Source organism: Terrapene carolina, unplaced genomic scaffold (assembly GCF_002925995.2).
Source record: "Terrapene carolina triunguis isolate 2854851 unplaced genomic scaffold, T_m_triunguis-2.0 Scaffold96, whole genome shotgun sequence".
NCBI lineage: Eukaryota > Metazoa > Chordata > Testudines > Emydidae > Terrapene > Terrapene triunguis.
The window spans coordinates 60,281,045-60,293,704 of record NW_020664447.1 but is presented as its reverse complement, the minus strand read 5'-3'; positions in this window follow the sequence as shown (position 1 = coordinate 60,293,704).

The following is a 12,660-nucleotide window of genomic DNA, read 5'->3' as shown; positions in this document are numbered from 1 at the left end:
TGAGCTATGTAGCTGTTGGGCCCAGCCTACATTGTGGGTAATGTTACTAGTATAAGACAGCAATAGCACCATTTCTTATGACGATATCTAATCTGGCCTGAAGCGTGCCCTCCCCTCTGGAGAGGTCTATCTATTACATACTTGAACTGCCAGTATTTTATGTCATTCGTTATACCAGCGGTCCCCAAACTTTTTACCTCAGGGGGCCGGCAGCTAGGTGCTGGGAGCAGAGCGCCGGACTCGGGACTGGGACTGGAGTCCCTGGTACAGGGCCAGCAGCTGGGGCCGGGAGTGGAGCTGGGTGGCACTCCCTCTCCGCCCTCCTCCCCCCAGCCATATCCCCCCGAATGTTTGTTCATGCCCCCCTACGGGAGTGCGCCCCACAGTTTGGGGACCTCTGTGTTACTTTGTAGCTCAAAGCAAGTGAGGCCTCATGCCTTAGACCTATAGGGAAGAAGGATTGTGGTTATGTCATCTGGCTGGAAGATCTAAGTTCTATTCCTAGCGCTGCCCTAACACGCTGTGTGACCTTGGGCAAGTCACCTTCCCTCTCTGTGCTTTGGTGTCCCCATCTGTAAAACAGGGCTAATATCATTCCTGTTTATAAATCACAGAGGTCCCTGATGGAGGGTCTTAATAAAGTGCAACAAATTCTTGGCCAAGTGAAGCGAGGTCCTACACTCAACAGCATTTCTGTTTTACCATCTGTTTGGAGGTAATGCGATAAATTCTGAATACTGCAATGAACAGTTCCAAAATTTCAGGCCCCAGGACTAGCATCAAATATCAACAGGACTATCAACACGCCCATGTGATAGATGCAAAACAATAATTCCTACAATGGAGCTCGTAATGGAACGGATGGAGGAAGTGGGTAGCATCAGAGAATGCAGGTCCCTTTCCTGGCTCCCCAGCTGCCTCCTGTAAGAGCGCCTCTTAGCCTTTGCATGCTGGATCCAAACATTTGAGTGTACTGTTTAGTGTGCATTTGTGAAATAGTATATCAGAAGAGATGTCTAGCCAATGACTCTCTCCTTTGCTGTCGCAGGAGAAATGGGGGGTGGAGGAGGGAGGGAGGTTTGAGCAGCTGACCAGAGCAGAGCCCCATGATCAGTTGCCGTTAATGCAACTGATATTATTCTTTAGTGCCATCCTTGATCAGCCACTTGCCTAGGGGTGGAAACTCACTGAACTTATGACATTAAGCTCCAAGTTCTCTTTGCACTGACTTGTATTTCTGTTGACATAAATTCCTTAACATCCTGGTGCCACATTTAATCTTCCTAACTGATAAAAGAGGAGAAACCACCTGGTTCCCTCTTGTACCAGCACTGATGGTTATGATTTAGGGTCTGTCAGTCCTGCATCCCTGCTTTTTCCAAATCAAACTAGAACTCCTCTTTTCTGTGATGAAAGAGGCTGGGATGTTTGCACCCCTTACTAAGCCAAGTGGAAGGCCTGTTCCATCACCACACACACCTATATAGTAGTTTCGCAAATGCAGATATGCATTCTGGATAATACTGAAAAGCTCTGGGAGCCGTTTCATTCAATGTACAGGTGTAGTTGAAGATCTTCTAGTAGAGCTTTTTGGATGGAACGTATAAAGACTTGAAGTCATTGCACACGTCCCTACCCACCACTCTCATTTCCAGGAGCGTCATGTGCAATCCAAGAGATATGGAGTCTCTCTTCCAGAAGTAGGGTGACCAGACAGCAAGTGTGAAAAATCGGGACGGGGGTGGGTGGTAATAGGCGCCTATATAAGAAAAAGCCCCAAATATTGGGACTGTCCCTATAAAATTGGGACATCTGGTCACCCTATCCAGAAAAGACAGAGCAAGGTACAGCCTTAGAGCTGTCCCCCAAAGCTCTGGCAGATCTCGCTCGCTGAGGACTTCACAAAATGACTATGCCAGACTAAATGGGATGCCAACATGAGTTACATGTTCTCTTTTCCAGAGCTGTCTTTAGAGCCGAAAGAGAATTAAGGCTGGTGGTCTGTCATGGTAAAAGATGCAACAAACCAATGGAGGGAAATGTCAAAAGGTCATTTTGAGAATGTATCCTTTATTTTGCAATTAAAAGTATTTAAAACCATTAAAAATCCCAGCTCACTCTCCCTCCTTTGCTACAACAGACATACATGAAGTCAAACAAACATTCACATAATCTTGATCAATATCTGGCTGGCTGGGATGCCAGCTGAAGAGTTTTTGTAGAAAAACACCCGTGTCTCACATTCTGAGTGATAGTAGCCCCCAGTCTGGAAGGAATTTAGCATGTGACTAATCTGAAGTCATTGGGATTATGCATATGCTTAACATTGGGCAAAGGCTTAAGTACCTCTCTGAATCCAGCCCAGTATCATGAGTTCACCCTCATCAGCCTACGCTGCTCTTTGTTGCCACCCTGGATGCTCCTCCAAAGCCTCCTCCCGACACCAATCATTTTACAGCTCCCCACTGACGACTTCGCCTCTCCCAAGTGCGTCTTCCTCCATCCACTTCATAAAACCAGGTTGGTAACTGCCAACCAAAGCTGAGAGGTCCACCAGCTCCCAGAGGCTGTGTAATGCTCCCAGCCTGCCGTAGCTCAGGGGCTAACGTCCTACGGGATGGATCTCTTGCTTGCTTCGATAGATTGCTCAAAATTCTCATTTTGCTTGAAGCTAACAACTGAAGCAATCCATCTCGTGTATGACTAGTAGTTGGCTGCCCTTTCCTGTCATATTTGCTGGGATAAAATGCTCAGCCTTAAATTTATTATGCCTTTTTTAGATGCTCACAAAAATGGAAGTGGATGATGGACAATCTGAATATGACTAAATACCAAAGTATTGGGACTGGAGCAGTGTGATTTTGCAATGGTTTGTTAACCTCTTTTTTTCTGGAGGTGACCACCCTCTTCCTCAGCATTTGAATAGGAAAGGCCTTTACAGACCACTAGCCTAGATTTATACATCCCTTTCCTTCTGGAGTCCCAGCTGGCCAGGGGCACACTTCCACTAGCTAGAAGGGATGGGGAACAGCCAAGACTAACCCTGTGGTTTGGCTAGCAAATGGTGTCAGAGCAGCAACTCACAGGAGCTCTCCTGCTCCTAGAGCTGAACAGCATCACCAATGTAAAGCACTTCAGCTTCATCATCGTTAGAAGCAAGGGACTCAAGGTCTCACTTCCCTGTCATAGGACTCCCCAAAGGCCATCCATGCTGGGAATTGATTTGTCTCAGTGAGGAAAGTGTTCTTTACAGGAAATCCTGAAAAAGGTTCTTCTCTCACCTGTCATTCCTCAGAATTTGAAGTCTTTGAGGAAAGCCCTACCTAACCCTATAAATAGAAACAGTTACTGTGAGATCAGATACTACAGACAGGCCATATAAGTATCTTAACAAACAGATACACCGATTCCTTATATCCCTCCTTCCAGTCTGTAGAGATACAGGCTGAGATTCTGTACTACAGCTCCATGAGGTGCAGCACAGTAAGGTGCAGTCTAAGGCTAAAGGAGCAAAGGTGTCTTTAACCACTTTTGCACCTATCTGATTCTAGGCTGCTCTGGGGGCCAATGCAGCCACCAGCATAGAGCACCAGAAACAGCTCTAATTTTTCTCTCCTTCCCTCCTATAGGTCGCACTGCAGCCTGCAGCAGCTGAGAATCCCCATAGCTGTGTACACTAGGGGGACTCACCTCCTACCCACCCATAAGACACCCCCTACACTGGGGCTTGTGAAATCCTGCATAGTGCCTGCACAAGGGGAAATTCTCCTCCAGTCAGATAAATGGCTTTCATGGAGTACAGGGGCATAGAGAAGCTGCTGGAAGAAGGCAAATGCCTTCCACAGACTGCTGCCACTGAAACTTGTTCCTGATCAACTTAAATCAATACATTTTTCAAAAACGTTAGTTATAAAAAAAACTGAAAGTGAGGCAGTCTGACTTAAGGAAACAACAGAAATCTACCAAGTATTAGGATGTGGTTAAAAAAACCCTATGCATGAGAGAGTCTGGAAATGGTTAAGATTTCAAAAACCAATCTTCACTCTGCCATTTACCCTCATTTCTTTGCCCCTGGCTGAGACTCCCATTCCTGCAATGACCCCTTTGCAAAGCCCGACATCAGTGGGGCTTCATTTGGGCACAGAGAGCTGTACACAAGCAGCTCATTGTAGGACTGGGACCTAAATTGTAAAGTAAAAAATGTAAGTGGTTCTTTTTGTATCAGGAACTGCCTCAATCTGGTGTCTTCTTGTAAATAATCTACCCTACACTCACCCTTCTGGCCTGTATCAGACATGGGAGTTAAGGAGCATCTTGCCAGTGCCTGTAGGGCATTTGAGACTTGTAGTCTGCAGCAGTTTAGGCTGGGTTCTTGTATTTGGAGTGTGGGCTCTCTGACCAGTATGAAGAGAATGAACGGGCTCTGGGGTATAGACAGGTGGTGAATGTGGGCAGGAGCTTGTGCAGATCATATGTGAAGAGATTTCTGGCCTGTACTGTGAGGGCAGGGAACATATAGTGACAGGTGTGTCAATAAATACATTCCAAAACAAAACACCCCACTGCACACCCTTCTCTGCCTGGGAAGAGGATGACAGAACAAACCCCATGTGACAGATGCATAGTCATGTTGCTGAATGTACTACTGGAAGACACTCAGGCCCAGATCCTCAGAGGTATTTATGTACCTAAGTACATTTGAGGAGCTTCAGATACTATGGTGATGAGTGCAGCATAAGAATCTCTACAGAATAGAATAGGAAAGTGTCTAGGCTTCAGCTTCTGGTCAGTGAGAGTGGGGATGAGCATCCAGGTGAACTGTTTTGGTTTTCTAAGGTACTGGGGAATATAGTTGGAAGTTAGAGGGGTTTGGGGCTGGAGACAAGCGGCAGAGTTAAAGGTGATCTTGGAACCTTCAATGAGTATTTCCAGGATTTTCTGATTTTGTTTAAAGTTTTAAATGACAGGTTTTTCAAACATTTTACAACCTTAATCCCAAATTTACTTACTCAATTTATAAAATAAATACGTAATTCTAATAATTGCTTTATATCACTAGGTATCTCTTGACAATGTGAACTCTAAAGCTTTGGTCTCTGAACTTCTTTTTATCTTTCTTTAAAGAATACCAAAATGTTCAAACTGTGTGTCTCTGAACACCATTTTAAAGCACAGTACAGCTGTGGCTAACCAAAACTCACTCATTTAACACCCCCAACCCCCCACCAGTCCTCAGGCATCCTTTTCCCCTCCATTCACTCTGGAGAAACTGTGAACGGGCCCTTTCCCCTAAGCTGCTACCCTACGCCATCTAAATCCAGTTAAAAGGAAAACAAATAGCCAAATAGCCAATCAGGAAAATCAGAAAGGGCCAGAGCCATCCCTTGGGTACGGTGAATCAGGGCAACCGCCCCGGGCCCTGTGCTTTGGGGGACCCTGTGCTTCAATAAAATTGTGAGAAGGAGGGCGGGGAGGTGAGGCGGGAGGGCGAGCGGAGTGAGGAGGCGAATGGGGAGGCAAGCGGCAAGCTGGGGCAAGGAGCCCCCTTACCAGAACTTCCACCCAGTGCCTCCTGCCCATCGGCGAGCTCCGGATCAACGCCTCCCCCTCCCTCTCAGCACCTACTGCCTGCCATGGATCAGATGTTTCACGGCGTCAGGAGGCGCTGGGCGGGAGGGAAAAGGAGCAAGGGGAGGGGGCAGAATTGGGCGGGGAAGGGGGGGGGGGGGAGCGGAAAGAAGCAGGGCAGGGGTGGGGCCTTGGGGGAAAGGGTAGAATAGAGGCAGGGCCTGGGCAGAGCATCCCCTGGCAGATTAGAAACTCTGTGCCTCTGTCCTGGGCTCCGCACCCCCCTAGGGACGGCCGTGGAAAGGGCACTTAGAAGCATAGGGATGAGGACCATGAAAGTCATGGACCAAGTATTAAAACATGTACCTTCAGGGACAGAGCTGCCTATTAATAATGTTATGTCTGATGGCAGAGGGAATACAATAACCATTTTGGCAGCCAAACTAATGCAGCACGTTCCCCAGTAGAGAAGGAAACTGACACCACTTAGAAATGAAATGGGAGAATGTTTCATTCTTCTCTTGGCAAAAGACCCATATTTGTAAATTCCTCTGGATGCAGCTAAATCATTAGGAGATATTTGATACTGGATTACAGAGCACTTCCCACTCTCAGGTCCCATTTGCACAAGGCACTCCTATTTATGGTCCCTGGTGGAGAGATGTATTCCCTGGGTGATTTGCTTGTTTCTTCCTTTAAAGTATATGTTACTGAATGTCAGTAAAGCTGCACTACAGCTGCAGGAGGCCGGGCAAGCCAGTGCTGCAATTTTCTGCTACAATGTTAGCAATACAACAGCTGTATTTCAGGCTTTCTTCTATTAAATGTAGCTAGAACAGCATTACCTCAGCAGAGAAAATCCCTCATATCAATCTCTCCTGTCTCTGGTGATGGGACCTCAGGGCTGGTAGGTTGAGAGCCACTGAAGCAGACCTTCCATGCAAGAGATGTCTTTCGAATGAGAGAACGAAAGCTGCAGGGTCAGGATACCAACCCCAATCAGGTGCTGTTGGTGAAACCATTTGTAGCCTCTTGGGCTGGCCTGAGTGACACAAAGGCCCACAAAGCACACAACTCTTTATCGCCTGAACTTGTTCCCCACTTTTATTATTATTTACATTCTAGTAGTGCCCACTATGTGCTAGACCTTTTCCTGTCCCAAAGAGCTTTCTAACTAAAAAGACAAACAGTCAAAGTGTTTAGGAAAGGGGTCTGACATACAAACAAAGTGAACAGGGTGATAACTGACACGTTTTGTTAGTTACATTAGTTATTTTGTTGCTTTGTAATTAGGCCAGCAGGAAAATATTCTGGAAAATACACTCAACTAGACATGCTAATTGTAAATTTTCTTTATTAAAAATCAATGTTACACTGCATACAGATGTCTGTGGCATTTGCAAAAAAATTATAATCCGAAAGAGACAACCATCACTTGTGATGAGTCCAGTGTTGTCTTGTCTTGTTTCCTTCAAAACCAGAATTGAAGAAGGTCAAAATTAGAAGCTTAGACATTCCCCACATATCTCACTTCCAAACAGACAACCCACTCCCCCAACATCCCCACTTCTAGACAGATTAAATCCAGACACCTGCCATAAGAATCATTCAACCATTTTTTAATTTTTGCATTTATTCCAGCTGTAGCTATTACATTAATTAAACACAGCACACAGAAAACAATTCTTCAGTATGACTCCATGCACCTTAATTGTATTTATGGTAAATGTGTTACCTACACGGACACCACAGCCAAACAGTGAGAACCCAACAGACAAAACCCCCAACGAGTAACTCCAGGCTATTACTTTTTTTGGTGGCAGCCAAAACAGGGAGATGAGACCGCATGCACCAAGCCAGTGTTACAGATAGATCCTGTGGATACAGCTAATTTGAGCTTGATGAGGTTCCGTTGGACAAGACAATCCATCCATCCAGTTTGGAGCAATGCAATTGCTTGGAAGGGAACTTTCACAAATAGGAAAGCTTTTCTGTTTTTGCTTTACTCCAGAAAATAAACAAGATGTAGTTGCACTGAACAAGCCACTCCAAAAGATTCCCAGCTCAATTAGATTAAGTTTTCTGCTCCTAGTGTGCAGAGCTGCTCTACTCTGCAGGAGACAGCTGCCATGTTCCATTTCAGGATGCCTGCATGTCAATGAAGGATTAAGTGATCCACATGTAAAGTTTGTAGATCAATTGAAGTTTGTAAAACACTTCAGAGTCCTTCAGGATGGAAGACACTAGAGGAAATGTAAAACCATCATAATCTGTCATTTAATGCATCCCCTAGGGCTCAGCATATTCTCCAGTGCTTTGTCCACTTCCTTTAGGAAATCAGCTGTTCCCATTTATTTTATTTATTAAGAGATCCACTCTTTTATAAAAGAAATCTTGTCTTGTTTTACAAAGTAAATAGAGATGAAGTTAGTATGACACAAATACACAATTATAAATTGGCCCATGGAAGTCCCTAAAGCTGTACTGACAAGACCAGCTACCAGTCACTTTCTTCAACTTTGTGATACTGATCACATATTGTGGTTAATGTTTTTCTACTCTTTGTCTTCCTCTTCTGTCTTTTCAGTTGAGTGTCAGTAAAAGGCTTTCATCTCGTTTAGTTGCTAACTTTTGTTTTTCTTACAATTATAAGTGTAACCTGTTTATTAGTTGCCCTATCAAAACTCTATGCAATATTAAGCTTTTCTTCTTCTTCCTCTTATCTATTTTCCTTATTTTAATATCTTAATTTTGAGTTTAACTTTGACTATTGTTGAAGGCTTTTCCCCTCCTTAATATTAAAAAAAAAAGTTCTCAAACTATCAGATCTGGTGGTAGGTGATGACCATCTTCCAGCACACTCCAAAAAGTTCCACCAGATTTCCAAGTGGTTTTCTTTTTTCCTTCTCCCCTGTAAAAGTCTGATGTGATGAGTTAACTTTTCTAGCACCAGAATTTCCCACACTTTTTTATACCAGTCAGTAGATTTACAGGAGTCACTCCTCTTCCCCCACCTTGCTATAGCAATTCTAGCAGCAACTAGGAGATGAGTGATCAATTCTTTATGGCTTTTATAAGACACAGTTTTCAGAACAATTTAATAAAAATATGAAAGGGTTATCGGATAGCTGACACACGATCATCTCTTTTATGGAGTGTCCAACAGCTTTCCGGAGTGTCTGAATTTTTGGGAATGTCCACCATATATATAGAAATCCTCTCATTTCATTACACTCTCTTCAGCATTTGCCCATCCCTATAGCATACCTTCATTTAATTTTAAGAGGAGTTAGGTACCATTGAAAAAATTTTAATGTAGCTTTCTTTTATTAATGTGTTTATTGACATGTGGTGACCATTGCTCCATATGGTCTCACATTCCTTAGTTTTGGTGTCTATGCCCAAGGGCAGCTTACCATCTTTTCATGAATGAAGTTATTTCCCCCTGAGAGAGATTACTTTGGATAGAATGAATGTGTTTCATGCAAGTAGTAAATAGTTTTTCAAATTGTCAATTTTCTGCTTAGATTTGCCTTTTTGAGGGGGTGGGCTGAAAAATGTCTCAATTGCAGGTATTGATATACTAGAATTTTGATATCTTTTGCAACTTGTTGTATTTCATCAAGCTATCTAAATCAATGGCTCTCACCCAGGGGTATGCAGAGGTCTTCCAGGGGGTACATCAGCTCATCTAGATATTTGCTCAGTTTTACAACAGGCTACATAAAAAGCACTAGCAAAGTCAGTACAAACTAAAATTTCATTCAATGATTTGTTTATACTGCTCTATGTACTATACACTGAAATGTCAGTACAATATTTATATTCTAATTGATTTATTTTATAATTATATGGTAAAAATGAGGAAGTCAGCAGTTTTTCAGTAATAGCGTGCTGTAACACTTTTGGATTTTTATGTCTGATTTTGTAAGCAAGTAGTTTTTAAGTGAGGTGAAACGTGGGGGTATGCAAGACAAATCAGACTCCTGCAAGGGCTACAGTAGTCTGGAAACGTTGAGAGCCACTGATCTAAATGTATTTTCTCTAAACATCTGGCCAAATTTTTATATACCTATAATTTCCCAAATGTCAAAACTTCCTAGAGCAGCATTTCTCAAATGCGGCCACCAGGGGCTCTTCTTGCAGCCACAGCCTCCTGGGCAGTGATTGGAGGGGGTTGGGCCTTGCCCCCCTCTTGAGACACAATCACTGGAGGAGCAGGCAGCCATCCACTGAGTTCCCCACCTTCCCGGAGGCAGTGGGATCAGACTTCCACCCTGGGGTGGCGGGCAGCAGGCTCCAGCTGCGGGGCTCCGTCCCCTGGGCACAGGGCAGCGAGCTCCATCCCCCCAGCTCACTACCCCCTCCCCCCATCGTCCCTGCCCCCTGCTGCCTCCCTACCCACCTCCCCATCCAGGGCTTAATTTGTCCCCGGGCTTGCAGGGGCTGTGAAAAGTGATATTTGTACATTTGTTAATATCACTTTTCAAAGCAGACTAGTAGCTAGCCGGAAGGCTGTGAAAAGGGATATTAACGTACAAATATCACTTTTCACAGCAGCAGTCTTACTACCTAGCAAATCTTGGGGGGGGAAGGGGGAGGCAAAAGAAACAACAACAAAAAAGACAAGAACGTGCAAAGCACCTTATTTGTGTTTCTATTCTGTATAGGTCCACTAAAGAATAGAGACAATTTTTTATTATTGAGTCAGCAAAAAAACAAAACCCTACATAAATAAATTACAATGATTTGGACATGTGTATGTGCATATCTATTTGTTTTCCCCAAAGTTAATTATTTTAGGAAAAATTGTCAGAGCAGCCATCAGCAAGAATTGGTGGCTGCACTCTGAGGCTACCAAAAAAATCTGTTGTGAGAACCCTAGAGGTTAAATTCTCTATTGTTTTATATTGGCATTAGTGGTAATAGGTATGGGCTTAGCTTTCTAAATAAATTATCCCAAGTTTCTATTGATGCTTTCATAAAAGGAAGGTTTGTATTGATTTTGGCTTATAGAATTTCTTTATACAGGGGATCATGTAGAGTTTAATTACAGTACCATGACTGTGTTCTATCTCTATCTAGTGCTAACTACGGTTTGGTGTTATCCAGTACAGTACATCAGGTTTCCGATCTGACTAGCTAGATAACAGTACTTAATGGCTGGTAAAACCAATCCTCCATTTTGCCATGGCCTTTGTAAAGAAGATTGCATGAGTTTCTTATTTCCACAAATGAATTTATCATGAATTGCCATTGATTTAAGAGATTTCCTGTGACTAAAACTGGGAGATTTCCTGTGACTAAAGCTTGGAAAAGGAAGTTAATTCAGGGGTAAGATACTCATTTTAACTGCCACAGTTTTGTCTAACCATGAAATTTCATATTTTGGCTAATTTTCCAGATCTGTTTTGATTTTCTTAATCAAAGGAGTATAATTCATATGTCTTGCCATGTTTCAGAAATGTTTATTCCCAGGTGTTTTATTAAAGTATTTCCCATTTGTATCTGTATTTATCTTTTATATCTTTTTGTAAATCAGAACCCTTACTTATATCCAGGAGCTCTGACTTTAAGTCCTGACGCTTTGCCAAATTTTACGATTCCCTCTTGCAACTCTAGTAGTGTGAGAGCTGGCTTCATAACAAATACTATAACATTGTCTGCATGAGAGACTAGTGTTTGTTCCCGATTATAATTCCATTTATATTAGGATTATTTCTGATTGGGTGAAGCCTGCCTATATTTCCTCTCTCAATTTCATCCCATTTCTACTTGCTACACTCCCTAGAACCATCCTAAACAATTCCTTCCCCTCCCAGTTGATCACTCTTCAAACATCTGTACACAAATGTTATATATTCTCCCCCCACCCCCGCCCCTTGTTGTTTGCTGGTCAGTGTATTACCTATTTCATTTAATGTTTTTTTGGTAAGGCAATTCTCTCCCCTTCCTTAACCATTTTTTGTTCTTCTCTGATTTCTCCTTTATCTTTTTGGTAACAAGAATTGGAAATGAACACAATATTCCAGATGCCACTGCATCAGTTACACAATCTTTCTAAATTCATAGTGTTCCCTTGCTATGATACCTGAGCACCTTACAATAGGAAGCGTAGTCACTCCGATACATTTCTGTCTCCACTCCAAGCAGTGGGGTCTGGACTTTGGCTTGTGTTTGTGGGAGTGGTTGTGGGAAGGCTGTTTAAAGAAGTGGCTTTTACACTTTGTTCAGAAGGTGCTGATGTTCACCGTTTTGCCAATATCTTCCATGACACAGTAAATATGTATGGGTAAGTTGCCTAGAAACATTTATCTAGGTTCTGCCTCAATATTATGTCTCTGGACATGCAGCATCAAACTTCAGTGTCCCATTTTTCTACCAGTGCATATCAGACACATCTAATTTGTTTTCAATTATTTCCCTCCTATTGAATATCTAGGGTAGGCTTTTCAAAAGCACTCAGTGTTGGCCTAACTCTGCTCCAAGTGAAATCAGTGGGAGTTTTACTATTGATTTCAAATGGGAGCAGAGTAAAGACAAGGCTCAACGCTTCTGATAGTCCCGTGCTCACATTTTAAACACCTCTTCTCCTAGCTGTATTAGTTTCAATGTGAGCAGGTCAAATCCCATTTTACTATTTCCAGCTCTTATTTCTAACCTGTGTATCATCCCACTCCTCTCAGTGGTGTGTGTCTCTCTACAATATAATATGATCAGTAACTTTAATCTGATTCAAATATTTTTAGTCTGCCCATGGCCAAAGTGCCCAAGGGACTATTTAGCACCTCTTCTACATCAATAAAAGGTGACTCAAAGGGGGGGAGGGGGGGAAAGAGTTTTTTTCTTCTTTATGAGTCAGAGAAGATCTGAAAGGGTTATTGAAAGGGTTGTCTTTGTTGTTGTTAATATTAGCAATTCAGATCTTGGCTCTGGAGAAGTCTCTACAGAAAACTGTAGAGGTGGTAGAACTGTAACATTACAATTACCAAGGAAGAAAAACATGATTGAATAAGGAAGTTATTTTTATACAGATTCTTTAAAACTTTGTATATGTTAATAGTAGGGCTGTCAAACAATTAAAAAATTAAT